The following is a 15,243-nucleotide window of genomic DNA, read 5'->3' as shown; positions in this document are numbered from 1 at the left end:
CTGGGTTCACCCCAAGCGTTCTGGTTCCCGAATGGGCAAAAGCACCACCTTCTACTGCCACTCACAAACCTATCCTCAAAAACCAACAGATGCATTGACCGATTTACGTCATAAAACTAGATCATTTTACATCTGGAAGGAACGTTAAGTTTCTCATATCAACACAAAAGGAAACTGGAGCCCAGAGAGGACACATGACTCACCCAGGCTCAGCACAAAGGGCAGAGCAGCTCCAGCTGGGACTGGCCTGGACAATGGAGCCATGCCCATCATACCCTCTCCTCCAGCTCCTCCTACCCAGGATCTTGTCTCTCCAGCCTTCTCTGTTAGCACCTCTCAGGTCCTAATCACAGCTCAACCTCCTTTACCTACCAAATGCTAGCACATAAAAATGAGACTTTAAAGAAATCAAGTTCCGGCTGGCTGGGGGTGTAATTGAAAGGTAGAGCACATGCTTAGTCTACAATGAGATCCTGGGTTCAATCCAGCACCACTGGGAAAATACCAATTAAGTGTTTTTTCTCTTTCATCTCTGTTACCCATCATATCAGTCAACGTAGATCGATCTTGAACTTCTATGGACAAGGTCTGAGTCTTGGGATCAATCTTTTTTTCCTGGGGATGGAGGTGTAGCTCAGTAGTAGAACACATGCTTAACATGTGGGAGACCCTTCAGCACCAAGATGAATTAAAAAAAAAAGAAAAAAAAAAAATCCTTTCCCCAGTGCTTCATGATCATAAACAAACGTCTTTAGTGAGGCTACCCAAGCTGCTAAAAGGCTCCCTTGACTGCCAGGACAAGTAGCATTTGTTTTCATTTAAGTGTTCCAAATAACAGCTGACTAAAGGCAGCACAAAAGAATTCAACTTCCAAACAAAACCTCCCTCACTCCCTTCTGGGACAGGGCGATTCAGAGCTTGCCCACTCACGCCCTTCCGCCTGACTTCACAAGTGAGTCACACAGGGTACTTAAAAGTTGGGTTCATCTTCAGGTTCTGTGTGAGGTGTAGGAAGCAGCAATTTTTTTTTTTTTTTTTTTTTTTTTTTTTGGTGCTGGGGATTGAACTTAGGGCCTTATGCATGCAGAGACAAGCACTCTACCAACTGAGCTATACCTCCAGCCCCTGGAAGCAGCAAATTTGATAAGACCTTTGAAAAGGAGTTTATTAAGTGGCACACAAACCCCAAACATACAAGGCAAATGATTTTTATTTATTTACTTATTTATCAATATTGGGATTTGAACCCAGGAGTGCTCTACCATAGTACTATATCCATGGTCTTTTTTAAAAATATTTTTTTAGTTATACATGGACACAATATCTTTATTCTGTTTTATTTGTTTTTATGTGGTGCTGAGGATTGAATCCAGTGCCTCACATGTTCAAGGCAAGTGCTATACCACTGAACCACAACCCCAGCCCTCCTGGTCATTTTTAATTTTGAGATTGACCTCAGATTTACTGCGGCTCATCTCAAACTTGCAATCTACCTGCCTCAGCCTCCCAAGTCACGGGGATTACAGGCGTGTGCCACAGTGCCCAAAAATGGTTTTTATAGACATCTAGAGATTCAGATGATTATAATAAACTAATTATCCTTTGTACAGATTCACATGATTGTGATAATATGTACTATATAAAATACATAATAAATTATATTCCTTTTTATTCAGTTTGTGACCATTTGAACTTTCACTGGTTTACTTTATGCTTATTTGAGGCTCAGAGTAGTTAATTGTCTTCCCATGAATCATACAGATCCAAGAGATAAAGTTCATACTGGAACTCGAAAGTTCAACCAATTCTGACTCATCACTCTGAATACTATTACTCAGCTCAAAGACAACCACTAACCAAATCATTATTTGAAGCTGAAGTCTCTCCTATACTGAAAGTTTTGCAGCACTTGAGAGTAAAAGGTTGAAAATCAGGCTGGAGAAGCGAAGTAGGTCATGAAATGTACCCCAAACTCTATCTTACTGGCAGCATATTCTCTCTGCCAGCAGATCTGCTCAGCTGGTTAGCAGGACCAGTCTGCCTACAAAAACAGCACCTGAGAAAATTAGCATCAGTATAAAAGCAGGGAGCCTTTGCAGGAATTAGAATTTCCATAGCCAGCAGTTTCAAGTTAATGCAGCTCAGTAACTGGCCCAAAGCCTAGAGACAGGCTGGTCTGCCAGCCTCAGAGCTTTAAGAAGGCAGAGTCTGGATGATTCTTCAACAATGGAGAAGATGCCTACCAGGAGAAACTTCTCATTTTAAAAGACTTAAGAAACTGAAACAATTCACTGTTCACAAACATTCAGTCTAGATCCAAAGTTACAACAATCTAACTTGTTTAATGTGTAACATATTGAGTCTAAATCAAAATATCTATACAACAGATGGGAAAACTATATTGTCCTCCTTAAGTGAATTTATAGGATGGCTAATTACAAGAAAGTAGGTCCATATTTATTTTTTATCCAGTCTTTCAGCAAACATTTGACACCAAAACTCATACTGAAACAGAGGGAAAACACAAGCAGGGGGTTCCATCCTTAACAAGTTGACAGTGGCAGGACATGGTAGCCCATATCTGTAATCCCAGCAACTCCAGAGGCTGAGGCTGGAGGATTGTATTTGGAGGCCAGTCTTGGTGATTTAGCAAGACTATCTCAAAAAATGAAAAGGCCTGGGATGTGGTTCAATGGTAAAGTGCCCCTGGGTTCAATCCCCAGTACTAAGGTAAAGTGGGGGCACACAAGAGAAGATGGGGGGGGGGGACCAAGGAGAGTAACTCATTTGTTTTTAACCTCTATTATCATTACACTATCGAGTTGTCCTGTCCAGGAATTCTCAAAGGATGGTTTGCAGGTGAATATACACACTGGTTCAACTCTATTGAATTGGACTTTCTGGAGGTGGGGCTTACAAATGTTGCAGGTAATTCTTTTGCATGGCAGAGTTGAGAAACTGACCTAGTCAATTCAAAGTGTGGAAGAGTCATTACATGGTTTTTGTTCTTATTTTCTTTGCAAAGGTAATGAGTTCCTGCCTCAGCTTTTCCAGTTACTGGGTTTACAGGCATGCACCACCATGCCTTGGCCTGGGCAATGCTCTTAAAAGCAGGGCTTGTAATAAAAAGCCATGTAGCCAGTCTGGCTGACCACTGCAGGCCTCCCTCAGGCCTGAATGTCCCCTCCCCTGAACTTCTTATCCTTCAAGATACCTCCTCTGTGAAGGCCCCCAATTGCCCCCTCCCACACAGAACTGATCTCTTCTTGCTCTACAAGATGTCTTGAGAGAATATCCTACACCTCTCCTACCTTCTTTGGGGGTTGGCAGTGGGGATAGAACCCAGGGGTACTTTACCACTTAGCTACATCCCCAGTCCTTTTAATTCTTTTTTAAATTTTGAGACAGGATCTCACTAAGTTGTCCAGGCTGGCCTTGAACTTTTGACCCTCCTGCCTTCCAAATTGCTGGAATTATAGGCCTGTGCCATGACACCCAGCTTCCTCTCGCCATGACACCCAGCTTCCTCTCGTAGGCTTTGTGTAATACTCCCTTGTGAATTCTGATATTACAAACCCAGTTGGAGTCATCTGGATTTGCAAGAGATGGTCACACAGTGTACAGATGAGTGGATGGGGAGGGGCAGGAGATCTACCCTACATCTCAAGAGAATAGAGAAGCCTCTACTTCCTGGTCCCAGGACCTTTTGGGAGCCCTTTTACTGTAGGAAAAGCAGGCCCACAAAGCATTTTGGTCCAATTGGGGTGCCCAGCTTCTGGAGGCCCCATCGTACACTTCACTTCTCTAACCTATCAGGTTCAGGAAATAAGGGACATGCGGGGCCCAGCTAGCTGAAACGAGAATCAGGTGCATTGAATGGAGTGCTGACCTTTTTTTGATTGAACTGAGCACATCACACATGCTAAGCAAATGTTCTACCACTGAGCTACATCCCCAGCCCTTTTTATTTTGAGACAGTGATTTGAGAGTTGCCCAGGCTGGCCTCAAACTTGGATTCTTCTTACTCAGCCTTGGAGTGTGGACTCCTGACAGCACTGGTGGTCAGATGGCAGAGGAACCCCGGATCCTATAGAGAATGCACCAAAGTCTCAAAATGACTTTATTGAGGGCCTGTCAAGATCCATGTAGTGCCAAGTCCTTGCCCTCAAAAAACAAGCAGGGGGTGATGCTGTAAGATAGAAGCCAACTTTGATAAGGCGCTGGAAGAAAAAAAACAAAAATGTAGAATGACCTTACAAGCCCTTAGCCCTTACTTGCCAAGATACATGGCAAAATGAAGTGATATACCTGGACCTTAGAGGCTGAAGACCCTGAAGAGGATGAGGAGGTGATGATGGAGAAGGAGGAGAAGGAAGAGGTGGAAGAGGAGGTAGTGGGTGAATCAAATGATGAACATCCCCACTGATGTGGGGATGAAACAGAAATAAGAGCAGTCAGAGACTAAAGAAGAAGAAGAAAGGGGGAAAAATGCTAAAAATATATATTTAAATACTATGGACTTTAAAAAAACTTAGGGCTGGGGATATGGTCAGTGGTAGAACTCTTGCTTGGCATGTGTGAGGCCCTAGGTTGAATCCCCAGCACAGCAAAAATTAAAATAAGAAGATTTAGGTTTTCTGTTAAAAATGTGAACCTTTTCTTACATTTCTATAACATAGTAAAGTGAGATGATCAAATTCCGGGTAACCCCTCAATTTCAAATTTGAGAACATGGTAAATGTATCCAAAGGTGTTGAAGACAAGAGATGAACTTCACTCTATCTTTCCGTGATTGTTTCTATGAGGACAGCAAATTGAGGATTTACACCTGAAATTTCTTAGTGGAGCAAAGGCAGAACCTAAGGAAATACCATCCTGCGTAACCCAGAGATCAGCTTGATGCTTCAGAAGAGAGTGAGGGAACAGGGAGGTCTGCGATGGAGATCACAGCCTCTAATCAACAAGGCCAAAACTTCAAGTTCATGTTCCAAAGAATGTTCTGAACACTTGAGTTTAGGCAAGCAATATGCTTTAGTGAACATGCTGTGTAATTTCTTCAGTGCCCCTACCCATGTCTTACGATCTAATGCTTAGGTGGCTTATAGTAGTGACTACTTATAAAGAAGGAAAAAAACACCCAAAATGTTTAAGTATTAAATCATTACACCTAGCATTTTAAAGGTATTCATATTCTAGAAGATAAATAGAAAGAGGCAAATTTTCTAAAATATGTGTATCTGGTGTTATAGAGTTAGATCCTTAAGAAGTTTTTTGTTTGTTTGTTTGCTTTATAGCTTTGAAAGTATGTGAAAATCAACAGAACTTTCCATTGAAAATATGTTTGGTTGTAATCCCAGCTACTTGAGAGGCTAAGGGGAAGGAGGATCACAAGTTCAAGGCTAGCCTAGGCAACTCAGAGAGATGCTATCTCAAAATAAAAATATAAAAAGGGCTGGGGATGTAGTTCAGTGGTATAGTACCCCTGGGATCAACCCTTAGTACTTCAAAAGAAAGAAATAAAGTAATGTATTAGGGGAAAATGTGTACTTGCAGACCCAATCCAAGGTGTGTTTCCATCACATATGCTGTCATTATTCTGCTGTGTAAATGTGACAGATTAAACATAAAATGGTACATAATCAAATTTTGCTGTTTAAGAAAAGCCTGGCATACAGCAGTTAAGGATATTCAGGACAAACACATCTAATGTAAAGACTCTTGGATTTTTTGGGGGGGAGTTTCTTTTTTTTCAATTGGCAGGTTGCTCTTTTCTTATCTATGAAAAAAATGTATTTTTTTAAGTTGTAGATGGACACAGTACCTTATTTTTATCATTTTTTTTAATGTGATGCTGAGGATCGAACCTCACGCATACCAGGCAAGCACTCACTGAGCTACAGCCCCATCCCTGAGTGTGGGTTTTGAATTCTGCTCGACCTGGTGATCTAAAAGAAACACAAGCATAGAATTGTTACCACAGTGCTATTAACACTTACTAGTATCAAATATTTTTCTCCTTATATACCACATATTGAGAAATAAGATGACTAAGTATATTTCAAAAAGCTTTTCTGGAAGTTATCACTTTATCATTCTCTTATAACTTAAAATGAAGTAGAATCACTAAGTATACATGAACGAGGCAACAAACATTTGCATAAGCAACAGTTCTTTGAAGTTGGGTACCTATCCTTACAGGGAAATAATAACATATTCTTTCACTGCTTCACCTTAACCCTTAGCAGAGTACCTGACATACAGCATGTGTTCAACAAACACTTGTGGAATGAATAAATGTCCAAAATCACAGTTAGAAGCATAGACTTAATACTTTAAAAAGAAATACATTGATGCTATCCGAAACTATTCACATGCATTACTGTCTTATAATCAAGTGATACTAAAACCCTAGCAAATACCCAAGAAGAAAATCAAATCTAGAAAATGTCACAAAACTGTAAGCAAGCAAACACAAAAAAGTACAAAATTACATTTATCCAGACACTGTAGTAACACCCCCTCTCTTGCCAAATCTAGATAAAAGTTAAACAAGTAAATCAATTTCCTGGAAGAGCTAACGACAACTCAATCTTGCTCAGATGCCCGAGGGTTTTAGTTGGGAAATGAAGTCACTATGATCAGAAAGATAACTAAATGAATGCCACAGTCTACTTGCAATTCTGCAGAAATACAGCATAGCTGGAAATCACAGTTTAGCAGAGTACCATCAATATATATCTTTGAATTCATAAAAGGCCTTTCTTCACCTCATTCTCTCTAATCTGGGTCTTAAACCTCATTTCCTTATACATCTTTCCTTTGGCTTCAATTCTTACTAATTTTAAGTGGATGCAAAAAACATAGTATAATTTTTTTAAATTTTTTTCTTTTAATTTTTTTTTAGTTAAATAGAACTTTATTTTATTTATTTATATGTGGTGCTGAGAATAAAACCCAGGGCCTCACACATGCTAGACAAATGCTCTACCCCTGAGCAGTATAATTTTAAAAGCAAAAAACCCCCACAAAAATAGACTCATGGAAAACAGAAAATTGAGGCCTAGACATATGTGTGACAAGCCCCAAATCACCCAGTAATTGCCATATTGGAACTGGAACCCCATAGGCAGATTCCTAGTTTCAGGTCTTTTGTTACATCTCTATTTAAAAAGTCTCCATCTAAGAAAGTTTCTGCAATCCTAATTTTTCCCTTTCATGGCAAAATTAACTGTATACTTATTTTTGTTGTTTTAATTCTTCCCTCCTATTTTCTATTCCATCCATCTCCCAGAACAAAGGCATCTCTGTCCAACAGTATCATTGACAGTATCAATGACAGTATCATTCCAAATCTTCATTTCCTGTAATCTTTTTAGAGAGCTTTTATATCTTAGTTGGATCTCTGAACTCTCTTTGACATCTGTTATGGTTTGGAAGTCCCCTCCAAGAGTCATGTTGGAAACTTCCATTGTAGAGGTTCCTTAAAAGCCTAGGAATGGAACCACCATAGGACCCAGCTCCTCAGTATTTATCCTAAAGAATGAAAGTCATCACAGTAATACATGCATACTGATGTTTATAGTGTTACAATTCACAATAGCCAAACCATTATGAAACCAGCCTACGTGTCCATCAACAAATAAATGGATAAAGAAAATGTGATATGTATACATGATGAAATTTTATTCAGTCATGAAGAAAAATAAAATTGGAATTTGCAGAAAAAAATGGATGGAATTTGAGAACATTATGTTAAGTGAAATAAGACAAACTCAGAAGGTCAAGGGTCATATATATGTTTTTTTCTCACATGTGGAAGCTAGAGAGGAAAAGGAAAAGAAAGGGAGCAGTCGTCTCATGAAGACTGAAGGGAGACCAATAGAGTAAAGAGCCCAGAGCTAGGGAGTGGGGAGAGGAAGGAGAAATACTGAAGAATGATATTAGTCGATTTATATTGTTGTATTGTGTGCATGCACAAATATGTGACAACAGATCCCATCATTATGTGCAAGTATAATACACCAATTAAAAATGTGGAAAACAAGAGAAAATTGCCATTGTAACAGCATTAAGAGGCAGGATCTGTAAGCGGTAATGAGGTCATGTGGGCAATGCCCTCAGGAATGGATTTTGGCTGTTGTCTCAGGAGTGAGCTCCTGATAAAAGACTTTCATCCATTTTTCCTGTCTTGCCACATGATTACACAGCAAGAAGGCCCTTGCCGGATGCCAGTGTCATGCTCTTGGGCTTCCCAGTCTCCAGAACTGTGTGGAATAAATTTTTTTTTATGAATTACCTCATCTGTGGTACTCTAATGATGGAAAATGAACTGAGATCATATCTATGGTTTTCTAGGCTTTTGCTGTTTTTTTCTTAAATATAGTTAGAATATTAAAATGTTTGTGGCAGGAAGGAAACTTCAGAGAGGTCTTTCCCAAACTGAAGTTTCTAGAACTGTAGATTCTGGCTGAGAACAAAGGGTGAAAGGCTCTGTGATCCTGAGGGCAACTCAGCTTTGGGAAAAACTGCACATCATTCTTTTCAGATTCACAATGTATATCACTTTTTTCCTCCAGTACTGGGTTGAACCTTGGGGCACTCTACCACTGAGTTACGTATCCAGCCATTTTTATTTATTTATTTATTTATTTATTTATTTATTTATTTATTTAATCTTAAGACAGGGTCTCACTATAATTTCCAAGCTGACTGCAATCTCCCTGCCAAATTGCTGGAATTACAGGTATGTGCCATCCCACCATTTTAAAGACATTACCATTTTAAAGACACTGACAAGTCTCAGTAGTAAAAGAGATATTTATTTAACTGTGCTTAATCTTTAATCTTTTCACACCTACTAATTACCCTTAAAACTGGCTTGGACAGGGAGCAGTGACACATGCCTATAATCTCAGCAGTTTGGGAGGCTGAGGTGGGAGGATCACAAGTTCAAAGTCAGTCTCAACAACTTAGTGAGACCCTGTCTCAAAATAAAAAAAAAAAAAAGAGAGAGAGAAGGGTTGGCACAGACAGCAGCCCATGCCCTGCTCTGAATTACTCTATATAGAAAATAGTTTTTAGGATGTGCTTAAACCTCAGTTACTCCATTCTGTAAAGCAGTATTTTGAGTATCCAGGTGGAAAGTAGAATGACTGCATACCCTGTTTGTACAAGTAAACACCACCATCTGCCCGGCACCACCATAAGGCACACACTGATAAATAGCGTCTATGGGCCGACCAATCAAACTAGATCAAGGAGTGCCTGGACACGTGAACATCCCAAATCCTATCAGGAATACCAAACATGGGAGCTTATCAACCTCACCAGATGAGGATCCCTCACTCAAGACCCATAAAAGAAGGAGCCCCCAAGACTGAACACAGTAACACACTGACTCTTTCACCAGGTCATTTATCAGAAAATTTGCCCAAGAAAATTGCCACAGCAATGAACCTTGATTTTATGTCCCCAGAGGGCTTGAGCAAAGTGCAGCTTCTCCTGCCTGTGATGACCACACATGGCCTACCCCAGCTGACACCTTGAGTTGACATTCAAACTGAAATTCCCATCCATCTGGACCCTCTGCTTTGACAACTCTGTGGGAACTGGTGCCTTTAAATCCTTATCTGACCACCCACAGTGACTCTGACTCTGCATTCATTTCTCCCTGTGTCTGTGCCATTGGCACATCATCCTATAACCCTGAAGCAGCTTTAACCTTTCTTAGCGTATTTCATAAATATTTATATTTGTGTAAAGTGTGATGTATGTGACTTGAGTGTTACAGATATTAGAAATTAAATTGGAATAAAAGAACCTGTGATTGCCTGGCTTATGACTACCAGGTGACCCCAAGTATTCATTCAGTAAACTGTCATTGATGAAACTGGTGTAGCCTATGAATTTGTAATTATTCAACAAATTCTGACATTGGTTTGGGAAGGCCTCGCCTTGTCCAGTCTCCTTGTCTTACAAATGACAAGGAAGCCTGAGTCCCATCCTGTGGGCGCCTGAGGGTTCCAAACCAGCTCTGAGCCCCAGGTGGAACTGCTTCTCTGAGGGATCCACTTCCTTCTGGTCTTCAGCACAACTATCCAGTCCCCTTTCCTGGGAAGACAGTGTTGAAAGAGTGGGAACAGGAGAAGAGTGGAAGTTTGCTTTGATTTCAGCTGGATCATATAGGATAAAGGTGTGTGCGTTTATACAACTTCTATGCAATAGTAGGTATTAGGACACAGACACATAAAACTATCCTATGGATCTTTCTCAGAGGCTCCAAGGAATTACAGGAACAAGCATGGAGCAAAGTGTCCTGGTGGAGATCAGTAGGTGAGGTTCTGCAGCTGGGGGACCCAGACGTGGGAAAGGGCAAATGAACCTGGCTCCCCTGGAATTTGGTAGTGCCTGCTAAAATGCCCGCCCTTCCACTCTACCCTTCCTTTTCATTTTCTCCTAACTTCATAACCTACTTCCCTCCTTTTCCTCCTTTTCTCTATTGTTTCTCTTACACCAAGTTTCCCCCATGGATTCTAATGACAGAAATCAAGTTCTCTTCATTTTGTCCTGAAGTAAGCAGAGCTAGGAAGTAAGAGAAGGAGTCTGAAAAAAGTGGAAAGCATACTTTGCATAAAGAAAGGTGGGCCAGTATTGGCACGCACTGCTTGCTGTCTGGGTATTTCCAGAACAACTGTGAAGTGCATGGCCACAGGTGGTGATAGTTGAAGAGTAGATGCCCATCCTCCTTTCCCCATCCCCTGTATTCCAACCAAGCAGGCCCCTCACAGTTCCCCAACATGCTCCTCCCCCACCAACTTGCTTTTGTTGGTGCTTTATATTTTTCTTTCTCCTCTAACATCCAGGTCACCAGTCTCTTGCCTCCTTGAAACTGTTATTCTGACTCATTCGTCAAAGTACAGCTTCAACCTTAATCTTTCCACTGTCAGTTTTCACCCTTCAGGGTTCACAGCCCTTGTTAACTGTACTGCTCCTTTGAAAATTATCCGGGTACTCACTGTTCCTGAGATCGCCAGGCTTATGCTCCTGTATTTTGACATGCTTGCTGTGTAGTCATGTCTCATTTCTCCCAACAGATTCTGAATCCCTTAAGCATAGGAACCATTTGGAGCACTTGTACAAAATGAAAGTTACTCAATAAATATACATGTAATATATAAATATGTTACATGAGACATTAAATGAGTACTTACTGTTGAATATGCTATGAGATCATAAATTCATGCCTTCAGAGGCCAGGACAACTAATGAAAATGACTAAAACAGATGTGAACATTAGGGAGTGGGGAGACTTGTGCAAACTGGAGAACCAATATCTACAGAAGCAGCTACACTCAGCTCCAGGCAACTGTAGGAAGGGAAAATTCTGGCCCAGCGCTGCCAGATAAGGACTTCTGAGAGAAGCAGGAAGTCCAGATGGTTGTGTGAAATAACTGGACCTTTAAGTGTTGACAACAAATTTTTTAAAATGTTTAGCATATAGTGTGGGCCAAAAATAACATGAACAGGTTAGTCTTCAACTGTTAACCTGGTTACTGAAAAGTCTGACCACATTTTCCCAGACAAATATGAATAATTTATTAATTATTGTTTGGTCTATTTTCAAACCTGGGCAATAGTAAGCAAAATAAAAACAAAAGTGTTGAAAAAATTTTTTGGTCTTGTTTATTTTACATCTTAAGTTATGTTAATGCATAGAAGTAGTTTAATTATGGATGAAAATGGACAAAGAGATGATGGAGAATCTAAGGGGTATTTATTGGGTCTTCTCAAAGACTTGCAAAAAGATTTATAGCCTTGTATCTAGGAGGTCGACTCTGAGAATCTCTTGAGGAAAACACAAAAACAAAAAGATTATATGTGCACCTCTGTAACATTCTTTACAGTGGCAAGTAACTAAAGAGTCTAAATTCTTTTATCTTTTTATACTGGGGATTGAACCCAAGGGTGCTTTGCCACTGAACTACATTACCAACCCTAGTTAATTTTTTTTTTTTATTTTGGGACACTATCTCGCTAAATTGCTTAGGACTTCACTAAGTTGCTGAGTTGGCCCCAAACTTATGATCCTCCTGCCTCCACTTCATGAGTTGCATGAGATTAAGGGCCTGCACCACTACACACAGCAGTTTAACTTTTTGCTAATAGGGAAACAGTTTTGAAAATGGCACAAGTTCTTTGATACACTCTCTGCAAAGAGAATGGGGAATGATATGCAGTAATGATGTGCTAAGTCCTTCTGGTAAAATTCTAAGTAAAATAAGTAGTGCCTGAAATTGTATGTATAGTATGGAAGCATCTAGCAAAAGCAAGACAACATATACACAAGGAGACTAAACAGAAATACAGTAAAAACAGGATGGTTGTGTTAAGATGGGATCCTAGATGATTTTTTTTCTATTTTCCAAAATGTCATTGGCATGAATATTAACCTCTTAGAATAAGAGGGGGAAATCAGTTTTATTATACTAAAGGAATTATGCTCCTGTGGGGAAAATTCTAAAGCAGCTGTGACATCCAAGGATTATAGAAGTTAAGCAGTCTGACACCCACCCACTGTCCAACCACACCCTTCATCTTAATACTGCTATAACCTGCTTCCCTGAACCTACTAGCCTGTACAATTTGTCTGTCTTGCCCATGAAATACACACTTTCCTCAAAGAGTCAAAGGGTTTAACTATAGGGTTCCATCTGTTACTGGAATTTCTCTTGCTTCCTCTCATGAACAAACTCCAATTAATCCTGCAGTGTCTACTTCAAGGGTCCCTCCTCTGTATCACCCTGCCCAATACATTGCTTGGATGGTCACTCCTGCCTTTCTGTTCTCCAATACTTGGTTCAAACTTTTGGAATGTGCTGCATTATCATTAGCAGTTTCCAGGTCTCTTGCCTCCTCCTTGTTGCCTTAAATCTAGTATACTACCTAGCACACAATTAATGTTCCCTAGAATCATTGAACGAACGAGTATCCAGCATTGCTATTATGTTTCTTTTCTTTTTTTTATTTAATTGATTAATTTTTTAAATACATGACAGCAAAATGCATTGCAATTCTTATTACCCTTATATACCACAATTTTTCATATCTCTGTTTATAAAGTAGGTTGACACTATTATGTTTCTTTTCACTGTTGCTTCTAAGTTCATGCCTTATGAAGCAGCAGGCAATTTACCCTGTACTGTTTTCCTACTTGGGCTCTTCGTGGAAAGAAAACAGGAGTCTGGGGCAAAACCAAGCAATTGTGCTAATTGATTTTACCATGGATCCTTATTTGAGAAAGGAGATGTAGAGAAACAACTTCCTCTGAGATGTCATCACCAGTACCCTCTCTACTGTGAAAGCTATAACCCAATCAGTCCACCTTAGTTTTAATGGACCAACTAGGTGGTAATGTAGGCAGGTAGGTGTGGCTGGAGGAGGTAGGTCACTTGGGGTGTGCTCTAGAAGAGTGCATCTTCCCTGTGTCCTCTTCCTGCCCCCCTCTCTCTGCTTTCTGGGCACCATAAGTGGGGCAGCTTCCCTGCACTAAGCCCTCCTACCATGATGTGCAGCCTCATCTTGGGACCAGAGCTGTGGAGTCAACCCACCATGGACTGAAACTCTGAAACCATGAGCCAAAGTAAACTTTCTTCCTCTAAGTTGTTCCTGTCAAGTATTTTGGTACAGAAAGGAAAAGCTGACCAACACAGTAGGGAAACCCATAGGCATACCCCTTCCCTTCCAGAGCTACCAGCCAGGCAGTGGGAACAAATTATGTAGAAGTAATTAAACAAGACGATTACCAATGCCAAGATGAAAAAAACAGACAAGAAAGAACAGAGTGGAATGAGAAACACAAACATAGTAAGGGAAACTAGACTTGGTAGTTAACCCAAGAGATCATGTTCTCTAAACCACAGACCCACCCTCTGGTGAATAGGCAAGAAGCTTTTGTTTCAAATGAGGCACTATTGCTGCCAACAACTTAGTGTTTCTTTCCAACTTTAAACAAAGGAAGGCTTTTTTAAGCAATACACTAGAGATGCAACCAGAAGGGCTGACTTAAAGTTTTTGTTGAAGACAAAAAGCTACTGAAGCAAATAACATTAGAAAACCACATTTTCAATCAAATTATATTAGTCACCAAAATTTAAATGCTACTCTATAGGTTTATAACACAGTCTCCCCCCTACCCCCACCCAGTGCTGGGGATAAACCCAGGAAACACTCTACCACAGAGCCACACCTTTGGCCCTGTAATAGAGAATATTTTTCATAAGTAGTTTAAGCTTATTTCACCAAGTGGTACTTACTCTTGAAAATTCATGCAATGATTGTATGCTCTCATAATCCTATTACTAACTTATTGAAAGAGACCACAATGAAGGATATAATTTTTAAAAATGTAGAATGCTTACCACCTAAGTATCACATACTTATAATCCTAGTCACTTGGGAGACTAAGGCAGGAGGTTCAAGGTCCGCCTTGGCAACTTAATGAAACCATGCTTCAAAGTACAAAATGAAAAATAAAAGGGGCTGGGGCTATTGCTCAGTGGTAGAGCACCCCTGGGTTCAATCCCCTGTAATGCAAAAAAAAAAAAAAAAAAAAAAAAAAAATGGCATGTCATCCATGCACAGGAGTCATGCTTGTCTTCTCTGTATTGTTCCAATTTTAGTATGTGAGCAGCTGGAACAAGTTATACAAGATCTTAACAACACAAGACAGGCTAGTCCCACCCCTGGTTCAGTTATGTAAAAAAAGTTTTTTTGTTTTTTTTTTCTGTCAGAAAATTAGTGGAAGTAGCTTCTTGTATGTGGCATGCTCTTCCACTTCAGACTTTGGCCCCTCCTGTTCTCTCTCCCTGGATGCCCTTCCTGTCTGATTGATCAGTGCTGCTTCTCATCTCTTCAGACTCAGATCAGCCAGCACCTCCTCAGCCTGAGTTCCTCAGACATATGGGAGCTTCCTCTATCTGGCTTCCACAGCTCTCACAACACACCACAGCTGGAAGCACCCGTCAGTGTTGTCCGGATTGTCTACTTCTAGAATTTTCATAGTGCAAGAACCTCAAGGCCTCTGTAGTGTCTGGCCATTTTGAGTGATTGATAAATGTCTGCTAAAAATATACTTGCACTTTAGAAAAGGAAAAAGGCATCACTTCCTTCCCTAGCAGAAAGAGGAAGAGCTGTAACACAGTATGACTTCATACATTTAAAAGATCTGAAAGTAACACTGTATCT

The 15,243-nt window shown here is 40.2% G+C and overlaps 1 protein-coding gene and 1 non-coding gene across 2 annotated transcripts in view; both read right to left on the bottom strand.

Annotated features, from left to right (window-relative positions):
- Nceh1 (neutral cholesterol ester hydrolase 1) overlaps positions 1 to 15,243 on the bottom strand; it is a 67,642-nt gene that overhangs the window by 37,282 nt on the left and 15,117 nt on the right. The window lies entirely within an intron of this gene.
- On the bottom strand, positions 14,596 to 14,705 carry LOC143409021 (U6 spliceosomal RNA). The gene has a single exon (XR_013092540.2). It is a non-coding gene; the product is annotated as a U6 spliceosomal RNA (small nuclear RNA).

This window comes from Callospermophilus lateralis, chromosome 10 (assembly GCF_048772815.1).
Source record: "Callospermophilus lateralis isolate mCalLat2 chromosome 10, mCalLat2.hap1, whole genome shotgun sequence".
Classification (NCBI taxonomy): Eukaryota; Metazoa; Chordata; class Mammalia; order Rodentia; family Sciuridae; genus Callospermophilus; species Callospermophilus lateralis.
This window is presented reverse-complemented; position numbering and strand designations above follow the sequence as displayed.